The sequence below is a fragment of the Ovis canadensis genome, chromosome 18 (genome assembly GCF_042477335.2).
Source record: "Ovis canadensis isolate MfBH-ARS-UI-01 breed Bighorn chromosome 18, ARS-UI_OviCan_v2, whole genome shotgun sequence".
Lineage (NCBI taxonomy): Eukaryota > Metazoa > Chordata > Mammalia > Artiodactyla > Bovidae > Ovis > Ovis canadensis.
Genome location: NC_091262.1, coordinates 56350944 through 56366876, shown reverse-complemented (window position 1 = coordinate 56366876; position 15933 = coordinate 56350944). Strand labels below are relative to the sequence as shown.

Here is a 15933-nt window from a genome sequence, read left to right as displayed (position 1 = left end):
TTGTAATAATTTTTAAGTCTCCAGCCCTATTCAAGTCAATCATTTCAGAGCTAAATTTGCAAATGTTACTACTTTCATAAGATAATGTAACAGCTGAAGACTCATTAAAATTTTCATTGTACCCTGCAACAGAATTCTGTTCTTTCCCCCTCCTTCCCTGTTCATTTCCACTTGATTAATCCCAGCTCCCAGCCAGCCAGTCTTGGAGAAAATCCTGCTCCCCTACCCAATCCCCACTGCTAGCTCTGGTGTGCCAAATACTAATTCTTACTCATGCAGGGGCAGCTCCTCTTTTTTGAGCTTTTCCTCCCCCTCCTCCTCTCCTGTATTACAGTTTGGGGGAGTTTACAAGGCCAGAGATATACACAGGTACTAGAGGTACCTGACACCACCCAGAATAAGCCTACTCTTTTGGCATTTTTCTGCACATTAACTGACAGTAAGTATCATCTGCAGTCCTGCAAAGAATTCTTTTCAGGGCCTTGAGGTTTTTCTGCCTCAGCTCCTAGTAGGCATTAAACCAAATATTTTGCCCAGATTCATCCTACCTACCATTATGGAAGCCTCGCTTCCTCCAGGGGTATCTCATAACTCAGGATCCTAGGAGAGTTTGTTTGTCTGGTTTTTGTGTTTCTGTGGAGGTTGCCATTGCTCTGAGGTTAACTGGTACCATTTATTAAATCTCTAAATCTAAAACTGTGGGCTTCCTGAAAACTACCTGGAAGCAAAATGCGAATGAGCGATCATAAAACAAAGGAAGAAGTAGAGAAACTCTGAGACAATCTCAAACCACCTCACTGACATGCAGTGATAATTTAGGTTTTGTGGCTCTACAATGGTGCCCACACCTCTGTGAGGGTCAGCCGCCCAGGTGCCTGGCCAGGCCTGGCCAGGGGGCTCAGCCTCTGCTCCCACGCTCTGTGCTCTGTGGTGGCTGAGGCTCTCCTCGGTGCCTGAGTGGCCATCTCCTCACACAGAGCTGAGCTGGCGAACTGATGCTGCCCGGGCCCGGAAACAGTGGGGGCTGCATGGTTTGTCTAATTCTCTGAACATAAATTTGGCAGGAGTCCTTTGAGTTACCAAGCAACTGAACATCTGACATGAAGCGTTTAACAACCTTTCCATAGATTACTAAAAGTTCCCAGAGCAAATTCATGTCTGGTCCCGTGAAGAAAGAAGAAACAAACAGAGGTAGCCAAGAAGAGAGTAGGGAGAAAAAGCCAAGAAAGAAGGTGAAAAGAAACAGCAACTTATAGAGGCAGGAAGAAGAGAAAGAGGAAAACAGGAGGCACTTGAGATAGAGACCCTCAGGGAAGGAGATTATGCCCCAGGATAGCATTTCCCAAAAGCTCTAGGAAGTAGTCATTCAGCAAAAAGAGTTTCTACGGTTTTCATTTGTTATACAGAATCATGGGTCTTTTCTCCATTTTTGTTGTCTTCACTCAGCCACTCACCTCAAATACACAGCTCTCACAAAATCTGTAACAGGAGGCTAACATGCATGATAATCTCATGTAGACACACAAAGAGCAGAATACCAATGAGAGACAGTTAGCAAGAATGGAAGAGTTCACTACTTCTGGCTTAGAAAGCTCTCAATTCTTAACTTAATATTCTGAGCAAGATGCCTTTCTGCTGCCTCTCTGAATCAACTTCCTACCCTGCTCCCTGGTGCAGGCAATGTGTGCTTAGTTGCTCAGTCATGTCCAGCTCTTTGAGACCTCATGGACTGTCGCCTGCCAGGCTCTTCAGCCCATGGGGATTCTCTAGGCTAGAATACTGGAGTGGGTTTTCATGTCCTCCTCCAGGGGATCTTTCCAACCCAGAGATCGAACCCAGGTCTCCCACATTGTAGGTAAATTCTTTACTGTCTGAGCCACCAGGGAAGTCTGGTGCAGGCAATAAGGAGATGAACTGTTTGTGGAGAATTGGAAAGTTTGACAATAAGAATAAACCAACCAAAAGTCAGTTCAGTTCAGTTCAGTTCAGTTGCTCAGTTGTGTCTGACTCTCTGCAACCCCATGAATCGCAGCACGCCAGGCCTCCCTGTCCATCACCACCTCCCAGAGTTCACTCAAATTCACGTCCATTGAGTCGGTGATGCCATCAAGCCATCTCATTCTCTGTTGTCCCCTTCTCCTCTTGCCCCCAATCCCTACCAGCAACAGTCTTTTCCAGTGAGTCAGCTCTTCACATGAAGTGGCCAAAGTACTGGAGTTTCAGCTTTAGCATCATTCCTTCCAAAGAACACCCAGGACTGATCTCCTTTAGGATGCACTGGTTGGATCTCCTTGCAGTCCAAGGGACTCTCAAGAGTCTTCTCCAACACCACAATTCAAAAGCATCAATTCTTCGGCACTCAGCTTTCTTCACAGTCAAACTCTCACATCCATACGTAACTACTGGAAAAACCATAGCCTTGACTAGATGGACCTTTGTTGGCAAAGTAATGCCTCTGCTTTTGAATATTCTATCTAGGTTGGTCATAACTTTCCTTCCAAGGAGTAAGTGTCTTTTAATTTCATGGCTGCAGTCACCATCTGCAGTGATTTTGGAGCCCAAAACAATAAAGTCTGACACTGTTTCCACTGTTTCCCCATCTATTTCCCATGAAGTGATGGGACCAGATGCCATGATCTTCATTTTCTGAATGTTGAGCTTTAAGCCAACTTTTTCACTCTCCTCTTTCACTTTCATCAAGAAGCTTTTTAGTTCCTCTTCACTTTCTGCCATAAACAATCAGCATTTTATTAACACATGGCTAAAAATCTAAAACCAAGAATTGCTACACTTTTAATAATAGGTTTGTGGGCCTCAAATTCTCTCTCTCACCACCTTTCTTTAATAAATATTGTATTCTACATAGAAGTTAATCCAATTAACTTCTATGACAGTTTCCAGTCCTGCTGTCATCCCTGACACACAGAGACCCAGGGAGAGATACTTCTTTCCAGAGTAAATTTTAGGGGTCCAGAGTCAGTGGTCTGTGCTATTACAGGAGCAATTCTTGCCTCCAGCCCCCAGAGTACTACATATCTCATTTAAACAGAAAATTAGAAAAAGCAATTGTCAAGAGGAAAAATTAAAACTTAAGTGACAAAAATTCTGTCATTCTGTATGATCACATGGAATTTTTAACTCATGCTTAAAACTTAAAGCAGTAAAACAATGCAATTATAATGTTTTGTTTCATAAATGAAAAGTTAATACATGAAATATTTTACTGAATTTAAACTTTAAAATTATTACTTTTATTAATAATTGTTAACTATATTTATTCTAAAACTTAAGGGTGAATCAATAATTATGATTGATTATTCACATGGTTATTGTTGAAAATAATTTTGTCCTATATGAGCAAGGGTAAGGGTATTAAAAATTATGTGTTCTGGGTGTCAAAAATGCCTGGTATACCATTACCTCTTTGGAGCACATAACCATCTCCTCTTTCTGGCTTCTGACTGGGTTCTTATTGGACCACTGGTGGGGATCAGGAAAGAAAAAAGCGAGAGCAGGGCACTTATCTCTTCCTTTCCTTGCAGACTTGCCCAACTCTGGCAACATCCTTTGACATTTCTCCCCAGCTTTATTGAAATATGATTGACAAATAAGCAGTGTATAAATTTAAGGTGCACTGGTGGTCCAGTGGTTGAGAATCCACCTTGCAGTACAGGGGACACTGGTTTGATCTCTGGTCTGGGAGGATCCCACATGCAGAGGAGCAGCTGGGATTCTTGTGCCACTATTACTGTGCTCTAGAGCCTGAGAGCCACAACTATTGAGCCCATGTGCTGCAACTACTGAAGCCTGTGCACTAGAGCCTGTGCTCCGCAACAAGAGAATCATTGCAATGAGAAGCCCACGCACCACATGAAGAGGAGCTCCCACTCACTGTAACTAAAGAAAGCTTGTGTGCAGCAGAAAAGACCCATCACAGCCAAAAAACATATATAAATATTTTTTCCAAAAAAAACTTAAGGTGCACAACATGATCTTTGGAAATATGTATACATTGTGAAATGATTCCCCCAATCAAGTGAATTTACCTACGCATCACCTCAACGTATTTACCTTGTGTGTGTATATGGTGAGAACACTAAGATCTATTCTCTTGGCAACTCTCAAATACATGATACAATATTATTAACCATAGTCACCATGCTGAACATCAGATCTTGAAAACTTATTCATCTTGCATAAGTGATATTTAGTACTATTTGACCAGTATCTCCCCATTTCCCCTACCCTCCTGCCCCTGACAACCACAGTTCTACCCTTTTTTTCTGAGTAAGTTTATTTTATTTATTTATTTTTTTTAATTTTAAAATCTTTAATTCTTACATGTGTTCCCAAACATGAACCCTCCTCCCACCTCCCTCCCCATAACATCTCTCTGGGTCATCCCCATGCACCAGCCCCAAGCATGCTGTATCCTGCGTCAGACATTGACTGGCAATTCAATTCTTACATGATAGTATACATGTTAGAATGCCATTCTCCCAAATCATCCCACCCTCTCCCTCTCCCTCTGAGTCCAAAAGTCCGTTATACACATCTGTGTCTTTTTTGCTATCTTGCAAATAGAACTACCTTATGACCCAGCAATCCCACTGCTGGGCATACACACCGAGGAAACCAGAATTGAAAGAGACACATGTACCCCAATGTTCATTGCAGCACTGTTTATAATAGCCAGGACATGGAAACAACCTAGATGTCCATCAGCAGATGAATGGATAAGAAAGCTGTGGTACATATACACAATGGAATATTACTCAGCCATTAAAAAAGAATTCATTTGAGTAAGTTTATTTTAGATACTACAAATAAGTAAGATTAAATGATGTTTGTCATGCTCACTTTGGCAGCACATATACTAAAACTGGAATGATACAGAGAAGATTAGCATGGCTCCTGCATAAGGATGACATGCAAATTCATGAAGTATTCCATATTTTTTTTAAGAAATGTTGTTTGTCTTTCAGTGTCTGGTTTATTCCACTTAGAATAATGTCCTCTAGAATTATCCACTTTGTCACAAATGATAGGATTTCCTTCTTTTTCATGGCTGAATAGTAATCTACTGTATGAAGTAAAGTGAAGTGAAGTGAAGTTGCTCAGTCGTGTCCGACTCTTTGCAACCCCATGGACTGCAGCCTACCAGGCTCCTCCGTCCATGGGATTCTCCAGGCAAGAATACTGGAGTGGGTTACCATTTCCTTCTCCAGGGGATCTTCCCAACCCAGGGATCAAATTCAGGTCTCCCGCATTGGAGGCAGATGCTTTAACCTCTGAGCCACCAGGGAAAGACCTGTATAATATTCCAATATATTATATCCACTGTATAATATTCCAATACACCACATTTCTTTATCCACCTACCCATAGATGGCCATTTAGGCTGTTTCCATATCTTGGTTACTGTGAATAATGATACAGTGACATAGAGATATGACTACAGTGATGTCATTTCCTTCAGATATATATTAGAAGTAGAGTTGCTGAATTATATGGTGGTTATTTCTTTAGTTTTTTTTTTTTTTAAGGAATCTCCATACTGTTTTATAAATGGCTATACCAGTTTACATTCCCACTAACCTTTGACTTTGGCCAAAGTCATTCTTTCCCCATCTGACCCATTCTCTCCCTCTCTCTCCCCTTCTCTCAGTTGTGATTATTACCTGCTCATTCAGACCCAGGGATGGACAGGCAATGCCTTAAATTCCTTAGTAGCCTGAGGATACCACACATGAACGTGAACGTGAAGTCACTCAGTAGTGTCCGACTCTTAGTGACCCCATGGACTGTAGCCTACCAGGCTCCTCTGTCCATGGGATTTTCCAGGCAATAGTACTGGAGTGGATTACCATTTCCTTCTCCAAGGAATCTTCGCAACCCAGGGATTGAACCCGAATCTCCCACATCGTAGACAGACGCTTTAACGTCTGTGATCTCAGCCAAAAATCCCCCATAATTTCTGGATATCCTGTCTATACCTTTATACATTTAGTTTTATTTAAACTCTCTGAAAATTACCCACTTTGTAGGAGTCAACTATTTTCCACTAAGACCCTAACTAATATATATTCTTACTTCTTATAAATCCAATTTTTATCACAACTCTTCATTATCCTAGGTCTCAAACAGAAATTTTTCTCCTCCTTAAATATGTATATTCCAATTCCATAGGATCTTAGGATCCTGGGAATGGAGTAGCTGATATCAGTTGTTTAATTACACTTTCAATATTCAGAGTACAGTAGATGTGCACTTAGCTGATGAACTGCTGCAGCAGAGCCTCTATACATCACTTCCCTTCTCCAAAGTTTGCCAGTCACCTTGTAAAAATAACACTGGACAAATTGCCTCATTTAGCACAACATCTCCCTCTACAAAAATCACTATCACTTTTTTGCATCTCCCCAAATTAAGATCTAAGAGTTCACCATCAACCCACATCTAAAAATTAAACTTATACATTCTGAGATTAATCAAAGCCTTTTAAAAGGGCTAATCTTAATCTTCCCAAAGAAAGGCAATGCCAAAGAATGTTCAAACTACCACACAATTGCACTCATCTTACATGCTAGCAAAGTAATGCTCAAAATTCTCCAAGCCAGGCTTCAATAGTATGTGAACTATGAACTTCCAGATGTTCAAGCTGGATTTAGAAAAAGTAGAGGAACCAGAGATCAAATTGCCAACATCCACTGGATCATCAAAAAAGCAAGAGAAATCCAGTAAAACATCTACTTCTGCTTTAATGACTACGCCAAAGCCTTTGACTGTGTGGATCACAACAAACTGTGGAAAATTCTTAAAGAGATGGGAATACCAGACCACCTGACCTGTCTCCCAAGAAATCTGTATGCAAGTCCAGAAGCAACCGTTAGAACTGGACATGGAACAACAGATTGGTTCCAAATCGGGAAAGAAGTACATCAAGGCTGTATATTGGCACCCTGCTTATTTAATATATATGCAGAGTACATCATGTGAAATGCTGGGCTGGATGAAGCACAAGCTGGAATCAAGATTGCCAGGAGAAATATCAATAACCTCAGATCTGCAGATGATACCACCCTTATGTCAGAAAGTGAAGAACTAAAGAGCCTCTTGATGAAAGTGAAAGAGCAGAGTGAAAAAGTTAGCTTAAAATTCAACATTCAGAAAACAAAGATCATGGCATCTGGTCCCATCACTTCATGGCAAATAAATGTGGGAACAGTGACAGACTTTATTTTGGGGGCTCCAAAATCACTGCAGATGGTGACTGAAGCCATGACATTAAAAGACACTTGCTCCTTGGAAGAAAAGCTATGACCAATCTAGACAGCATACTAAAAAGCAGAGACATTACTTTGCCAACAAAGGTCGATCTAGTCAAAGTTATGGATTTTCCAGTGGTCATGTATGGATGTGAGAGTTTGACTATAAAGAAATCTGAGAGCCGAAGAATTGATGCTTTTGAACTGTGGTGTGGGAGAAGACTCTTGGCCTGCAAGGAGACCAACCAGTCTATCCTAAAGGAAGTCAGTCCTGAATATTCACTGGAAGGACTGATGCTGCAGCTGAAACTCCAATATTTTGGCCACCTGATGTGAAGAACTGATTCACTAGAAAAGACCCTGATGCTGGGAAAGATTGAAGGCAGGAGAAGGGGACAACAGAAGATGAGATGGTTGGGTGGCCTCACTGACTTGATGGACATGAGTTTGAATAAGCTCCAGGAGTTGGTGATAGGCAAGGAAGCCTGGTGCACTGCAGTCCATGGGGTCGCAAAGAGTCAGACATGACTGAGGAACTGAACTGCACTGAATCTTAAGGTTAATGGGAAGAATTAATTCCAGACAGTACTGATTTTCATCTGTCCGCATCCTCTGCATTTCGTTTCATCCAAGTTAACAGCAACTAAAAACATAGCTAAAATTTTCTACTAAAAGTATTTCTTAGAATGAACACTTTGGTTAATAATTTTCAAAAAAAATGTGTGGGAGAAAAGGCACACTCATCTCTATTCTCTGTCCTTATAATGTTTAAAATGACTTAAATACTCTCACAGTATGAGGATTTGACATCAGAGAGCCAAGCAAACTCAAGGAAGGAAACAGAATTACATCTAGTAAAGAGCAAAACTACATGATTTCTGCAAAGCAGTTCATCAATCTGATGTGACTCTAATGTAATTACTCAGGAGAGAATCTGAAGGTGGAAACGGCCACTGAAGAAACAATTACCTTAACTAATCCGCATTGATGAAAATGAGAAGTAGAGTTGAACAACAATAATAGCAATAATTAAAAAAAAAAAAGCTAATGCATCACACTTACTATGTTTGTAAGACACAGTTTTAAATGTTCTACATGCATTCACTTATCTAATCTTCAGAACAATCCTAGGAATTAGATCACTAATGCTGTTCCCAATATTCAGATGAAGAAAAAGAGATTCAGAGAATTTAAGCAATTTTTCCAAGGCCACACAGCTAGTAAGTGACAGAGCTGGGATTCAAGAGTGGGTCATCTGGCTTAGTACCCATATATCAAATCACCAAGACATACCATCTCTACTGGAACTTAGAAAAACCATCCTTTTATTGGTGTGCAATTAAAAACTATATCATCTTATCACAGTATATGAATTCCATTTAATTTCTGCTTCTCTTTTAGGAACAACAACTAAAAACGGGAACTGAGGCATCCCAAGAGAACTCTTCCTGGTGTAGTCAGAGACATGGCGTTAGGACCTAGTTTTATCAGCAGAAAAGAAAATGAATAAATTCTCATCATTTAGGAGAGAATCAGGAACCTCTTTGTGAATCTGCTGACAGCTATGGTCCCTTTCCCCAGAATGTACTTTGCATTCAATTACAGGCGTTTGCAGAAGCCCAGATGTCCTTCCATAGGCCTTATGTGAGAAAACTCTCTTCTTAAATGAATCCTAAGTCTACAATGCTGTATATATTTTATTAAATTAGAAAAACAAGAATCAACTGATAAACCAATATTTTCACTGGGTGACTTCTATAATGGAAGCACTGTGCCCAATCTTGTGTGAAGAGTCTAAGAAAAGACGTATAATATAGTCCCCGCCTTCAAAGAGCTGGATGGTCAAGTTTGCAAAATGGTAGGGTCATTACTTCTCTAGGGACTCTAAAGAAAGAAATATTAATTTTAGCTTGAGTTGTCAGGCAAGGCTTTAAAAGAAGACTTGGAACATGATGTGGTCTAGAGAGCTGATAAGGATTGCAGAGAAAGCGAGAAATGGCATTTGATATCAGAAAATAATAGAATTATTCCTTTTAACACTTGCCTGGATTTATAGGCTAAGAAAATTACTTTTATGAAAAATACTGTGTGTTACTTGCAATTGTTAAGAATCTTATTTTCCAACCAGATAGTGTGCTTCCTGCCAACATGCTCACCTCGGCCCAGCTCTCTGCTGGGAGGACAGCACACAGCTGGCAGCCCTTGGGCTGTCCTCTCAGAAGCCAACTATTAATAGATGGCGCATAACACTGTTCACCAGGACAAGGATACCTGTCAGTAGAAATTGGCTTACGGCTCTTCACTCATCTCCCCATGGCCAGAGAAGCCCAACAAATAGAAATTTATTTTGATTCTGAGGTAGCTTTCTATCTAATTAGCAATCCCATGAGTCCCTACTCTTTTCACTCAGCTGTCAACAGTCCTTGATGTTCTGAATAAAGAAGCTGTCCAAACTGGGATTAAAAAGAAGGGGGGAAAATTCACCATTCCTTTTCTCAGACTCCATGTGGAGGTGCTGAGCTGGCTCAGCTCCCTAGAGAGCTCTCTTTACCTTTTCTTTGCAGCCCTAGTGACTATGCAGGATTGAAGTATTTACATCTCACAGCCTTGATTCTTGCTGCAATTCCTTCTAGCAAAAATTCCACACAACAGAAGGACAGGGTACAGTTAAAATTCTGGTAGAATCAACGTTGACCTGATTGGGAAATTCTAGAAAAGAGATTAAGTTACTAATTAGCTAGGGTTGCAAAAAAAAAAAAAAAAAGGCAATGTATAGAAATAGAATACAAGGAAGAAGACATCCAGTAAAATGGTCATCCTACATTCAACCAGAAATGGATACCGCCATCTCATATGTGGAAAGAGATGCAAGTTTGGAGCGGTTGCCTCCTTTCAAGAGATTCACAGTTTGACAGTGTTGCAGTATATCCCCCAGAGGACTGGGTAAAATTGGAGGGTGGGAGGGGGAGGTACAGTGGAGAAGAAAGTATCATAGAAAGCAAGTAGGTCAAAAACAGAAATGAAACATAATTTTAAATGAACTCATACTTTGATACTCTATAGCTGGGAGTAGTGAGAATAAGATCCAACAAACTAATACCATGCCACATCACTTTCACTTTTCACTTTCATGCATTGGAGAAGGAAATGGCAACCCACTCCAGTGTTCTTGCCTGGAGAATCCCAGGGATGGGGGAGCCTGGTGGGCTGCCGTCTATGGGGTTGCACAGAGTCGGACACGACTGAAGTGACTTAGCAGCAGCAGCAGTAATCTGTGTTTTCACAAGAATTCCAGGTGATTCAGATGCACTTCAGTTTGTGAACAACTGGGTTAGACTAGAGTAGAATGGGTGTTGGATTCCCAACCACAATGACCAGGACAATGGTCGAGGGATCAGACCAACCATTAAGATGACCAAAGAGTTTATTCAATTACCATTTTTGAATGCTTGCTCCACTCCAACTTTTTATTTTACTTTCACTATACCATTTAACACTATACAGTATCCCTGTCAGGTATTACTGTCTCCATTTTACAGCTTAAGAAGGAATTTCAAGCAATTTAAGAAAACATTCAATTTTACAGAGCAAAGTCAAGATCTGAACAAGGCCTTCTGACTCTAACCCACTTTTCATTTCATTATACCAGAGTTGAAAGATGGAGGTTGCCTTAGCCTCTATATTCTAGGGAGGCTCTGAACTCCTTGATATTCATATTTAAATGAAGATTGACCAGAGAAATATCCTCAAATCTATAGTCTTCCTTGGGTCCTGAAATTCTAAGAAATTGCCAGATTATGAGGCTTCCCTGAGGATACTTCTTAACTGCCTCTTAGAGTTCAGAGTAAACCAAGCCTAAAGAGATGGCCCAGGATACAACAGACATTTTTGTTTTTCCTCTCAGAAATGGAAAGGAAACCCCCTAAAGGCCCAAAACCGAGAGAAATCTCAAAAACAGGTACTCAAGTTCCTGTTACTCTAGACAGAGGTCACTGCCATTCTCAGTAAGAAATGGGCTTGCATGTAAATGATACATGCGGTGGCCACAAGATGGGGAGAGAGAACTAAGATTCTTACATTGAGCCAGGACCCTAAAAGGGCCACACTCTGAGAACAGGTAGACTAAAACAAAAAATCAATCTACAGATGGAGGACAAGGAAACTCCTCTTCCTCAGGCTGAACTCTAAGGGGAAAAAAAAATCTCCCCTGATAATTTGCAACAAGAGGCTTGCTCTTACGGTGAGTTTGAGATACGGATTTATACTACTCAGTTCAGTTCAGTTCAGTCGCTCAGTCGTGTCCGACTCTTTGTGACCCCATGAATCGCAGCACGCCAGGCCTCCCTGTCCATCACCATCTCCTAGAGTTCACTCAGACTCACGTCCATCGAGTCAGTGATGCCATCCAGCCATCTCATCCTCGGTCGTCCCCTTCTCCTCCTGTCCCCAATCCCTCCCAGCATCAGAGTCTTTTCCAATGAGTCAACTCTTCGCATGAGGTGGCCAAAGTACTGAAGTTTCAGCTTTAGCATCATTCCTTCCAAAGAAATCCCAGGGCTGATCTCCTTCAGAATGGACTGGTTGGATCTCCTTGCAGTCCAAGGGAATCTCAAGAGTCTTCTCCAACACCACAGTTCAAAAGCATCAATTCTTCGGTGCTCAGCCTTCTTCACAGTCCAACTCTCACATCCATACATGACTACTGGAAAAACCATAGCCTTGACTAGACGGACCTTAGTCGGCAAAGTAATGTCTCTGCTTTTGAATATGCTATCTAGATTGGTCATAACTTTTCTTCCAAGGAGTAAGCGTCTTTTAATTTCATGGCTGCAATCACCATCTGCAGTGATTTTGGAGCCCAAAACAATAAAGTCTGACACTGTTTCCCCATCTATTTCCCATGAAGTGATGGGACCAGATGCCATGATCTTCATTTTCTGAATGTTGAGCTTTAAGCCAACTTTTTCACTCTCCTCTTTCACTTTCATCAAGAGGCCTTTTAGTTCCTCTTCACTTTCTGCCATAAGGGTGGTATCATCTGCATATCTGAGGTTATAGATATTTCTCCTGGCAATCTTGATTCCAGCTTGTGTTTCTTCCAGCCCAGCATTTCTGATGATGTACTCTGCATAGAAGTTAAATAAGCAGGGTGACAATATACAGCCTTGACGTACCAGTCTGTTGTTCCATGTCCACTTCTAACTGTTGCTTCCTGACCTGCATACAGATTTCTCAAGAGGCAGGTTAGGTGGTCTGGTATTCCCATCTCTTTCAGAATTTTCCACAGTTTATTGTGATCCACACAGTCAAAGGCTTTGGCATAGTCAATAAAGCAGAAGTAGATGTTTTTCTGGAACTCTCTTGCTTTTTCCATGATCCAGCGGATGTTGGCAATTTGATCTCTGGTTCCTCTGCCTTTTCTAAAACCAGCTTGAACATCAGGAAGTACATGGTTCACATATTGCTGAAGTCTGGCTTGGAGAATTTTGAGCATTACTTTACTAGCATGTGAGATGAGTGCAATTGTGCTAGCAAGGGCAATAAATCCCCAGTCAAAGAAAGTAACATAAAAATTGGTTTCCAGATTGTTACTGCCCCTGAGGTCCTGGCTAACAAAACCAGGAAGCCTCTTTGTAGAGACACATTCTCATCTCAGGCCGCACAGGGTTCTCACAGATAAGAGCTCACAATCCTAAATCACAAAACCTGAAGGAAATGTCACCACAGCTGAAAGTTCAAAGAAACAACAAATATGAACTTCACATAATAGAATTATCTGAACAGGAGTTTTAAAATTATTTTTTAAAGTAAAAGAAAGAATTAAAAATATGAGAAAGAAACATGATATCAAAAAAATAAAATAACGAAGCAGATTTGAAAAAGATATGCAATAAGGAAATTTTCAACCTCTGTCATACAATTGAGCACACACACACATCATTCTTAACAAGAAATGTATGACCTCATTGAGAAATCATCCTGGGTTGCAACAGAAGTTGTCAGAGAGGCAAGAAAAGCATAAGGTTAATCTCATTGCTCCACAAAGCATTTTGTAATTTGAGAATCTAAGCAAGGAATCACCAAAATGCCCTGCTTTATACTGTATCCAATTCTATCCCTACAACGACATGGAGAGATTTGTTCCTGTCGCCTGTTGTAACATGGTGAGAAGTTGAACAATAGCTAAATGACTGGTGATGATGTTTTTAAGAATACAGAGGGCATGTTTGATGAAAAGCTTTGTGAAATCTCTTGCCCTGCAGAACTTCACCTTTCAGCTTAATATTTATATTCGTTGTATTTCACAACAAAGGCAAGCATTTCAGAAAGTATTATATTAAACTCAAACCTCTCTTCAGCAAAGTGAGTTTTCTTTATTAAACTTAAAACTTTTTATTCTGGTTTTCTAGATAAGGAGCATTTCCCTTAAAATTTATTTCTAATAACTTGTAGAAATATAAAAAGGGAAACATTCAAGTTGCAGAATATCATTAATTTGTACCAAATACAAATTCAATTCCAGTGTTGGAGAAACGCTTCTGTGAAGGCCTGCAGTTCAGTAACCATCATAAATGTACTTATTCACAGAGACTGTCACACCCCTTCTGCTGCTAGACCTAGCAGAAGCCTGAAACCACAGGAGAGGCCTGCACAGAACAAGTGGATGGCTGAAAAGCACACGATTGCATCAAACTATGCTCATCAACTTGGATGCTTCTGTCTTAATCCATTCCTGGCTGAGAGAAAGGCCGCTCCTTCACATTCCTCCCTGCATTTCCAGAATGCGTGAATCACTTGGTAAAACCTGAGGCCAAAGGAACCACAAAAGGCAACTTAAAGCCAAGAATCCCTTGCCTGACCCTGCCTCAGAGAGAATGAACTCCTGGTTTAAATAGAGGCTTGGAGGAAGCAGCGACTCCCTTCCTACCAGGGAGAAGGCCTCGTGCCTGCCCATCACAGATTTCCTGCCATCACTGGAGACAGGCAGAGCCTCACTGCATTTGGGACCTATGTTTGCTGCTGGGAAGAAAGCAGAGAAGCACTTCTGGCCCTTGTACAAACACCAATTATGTTCCTTGTTTACAAAGCAGTTATTTGCCTGAATGCAAGCCACATAAAGAGCAGGAAGATTCTCTTCTCTTACAAAGTCAGAGTTCGTTATCTATCTGTAACACAAAGGTCTCCTTTATTATAAACTTGGAATACATGTGTCTACACAGAGGATAAGTGATTGAAGGCACAAGCAACACTGCCAAGCTAGTAGAGTGGCATCTGAGATTTATTGTGTGGTTAGTGTGAAAGGTAGAACAGTGACAGATGATTAGTTTTCCGGTTAGAAGCCTAAGGCTTCAAAGAGATCTCAGTGCTACCGTTTCTCAAGTTGCTAGTTTCGTAGCAACTAAGTGAACTCTTATTTACATAGTCATCAGCCAGTGTTAGTTTCAGCCTTCTCTGTACCTACTCTCATCTTAAAACATCCAACCACAAATGCTTGGCAGAGAGTTCTTTCCTTCCGGTAAATTAATTAAGGGTTATTGAGTACCTACAGCCTATCTAGAGCCGTGTGTTAAATCCAAGTCACAAATCTTCTTCTCATAAAGAAGGTGGTTCATTTAAGAAGAAAATCATCTCATCACAAGGAGAAATATATTTTTCTACTTCTTTAATTTTGTATCTATTCAAGATGAAGGATGTTCACTTAAGTTATTGTGATCATCATTTCATGATGTATAAAAGCCAAATCATTATGCTGTACCTTAAACTTATATGGTGCTGTATGTCAATTACATCTCAATAAACCGAAAGGAAATAAACAAGTGGAAAAAAAAGATGACAAAAATTGTACTTTGGCCCATTATGTGGGTTTTCTTGCTTTGAGGCACTTGGTGGCTCCTCCAGAAACAGCCATAGTTCATTTCTTGGCACCATGGCCCTGACCCCAACTTGTGGGTATCCTGGCAAGAAAGGCAGAGTACTTGGAACTCGAAGGCAGTAATTCTCAAAGGTGGTCCCTGGACCAGGAGCATAAACACCACTGGGGAACTTGTTAGAAATGAAGAGGCTCAGTCTTTGCCCAGAGCTAAGGAATCAGAAGCTCTGGGACCGATTCTCAGCAATTTAATGTTCTTCAGGTGATTCTAATGTATGTTCAAGTATGAGAAGCACTGGTTTAAGTGAACTGATTTTTAAAGCTCTGCCACTTGTCAAACTGTCTTGCTTTGTTTCCACTTTCTACCTTTTTAAAACTAGAGAATTTTTGTTTTGTTAACAAGTTATAACCCTTTTGGCTGCAAGTCACAGCAGACACTTATCAAACTAGCTTGAACAATGAGAATGTTGACTGCTGGTGCTACTGCTGCTGCTAAGTCACTTCTGTGCGACCCCATAGACGGCAGCCCACAAGGCTCCCCCGTCCCTGGGATTCTCCAGGCAAGAACACTAGAGTGGGTTGCCATTTCCTTCTCCAATGCATGAAAGTGGAAAGTGAAAGTGAAGTTGCTCAGTCGTGTCCAACTCTTAGCGACCCCATGGACTGCAGCCTACCAGGCTCCTCCACCCATGGGATTTTCCAGGCAAGAGTACTGGAGTGGGGTGCCATTGCCTTCTCTGGGGAATATTGACTGGCTCACCTAATTGGAAAACTAGCATAGGGCCAGTTCCCCCA

The 15933-nt window shown here is 41.0% G+C and overlaps 1 non-coding gene across 1 annotated transcript; it reads left to right on the top strand.

Moving 5' to 3' along the window:
• Positions 1-4852: 4852 nt before the first annotated feature.
• On the top strand, positions 4853-4959 carry LOC138424053 (U6 spliceosomal RNA). Its single transcript, XR_011250623.1, has one exon. It is a non-coding gene; the product is annotated as a U6 spliceosomal RNA (small nuclear RNA).
• Positions 4960-15933: the final 10974 nt, after the last annotated feature.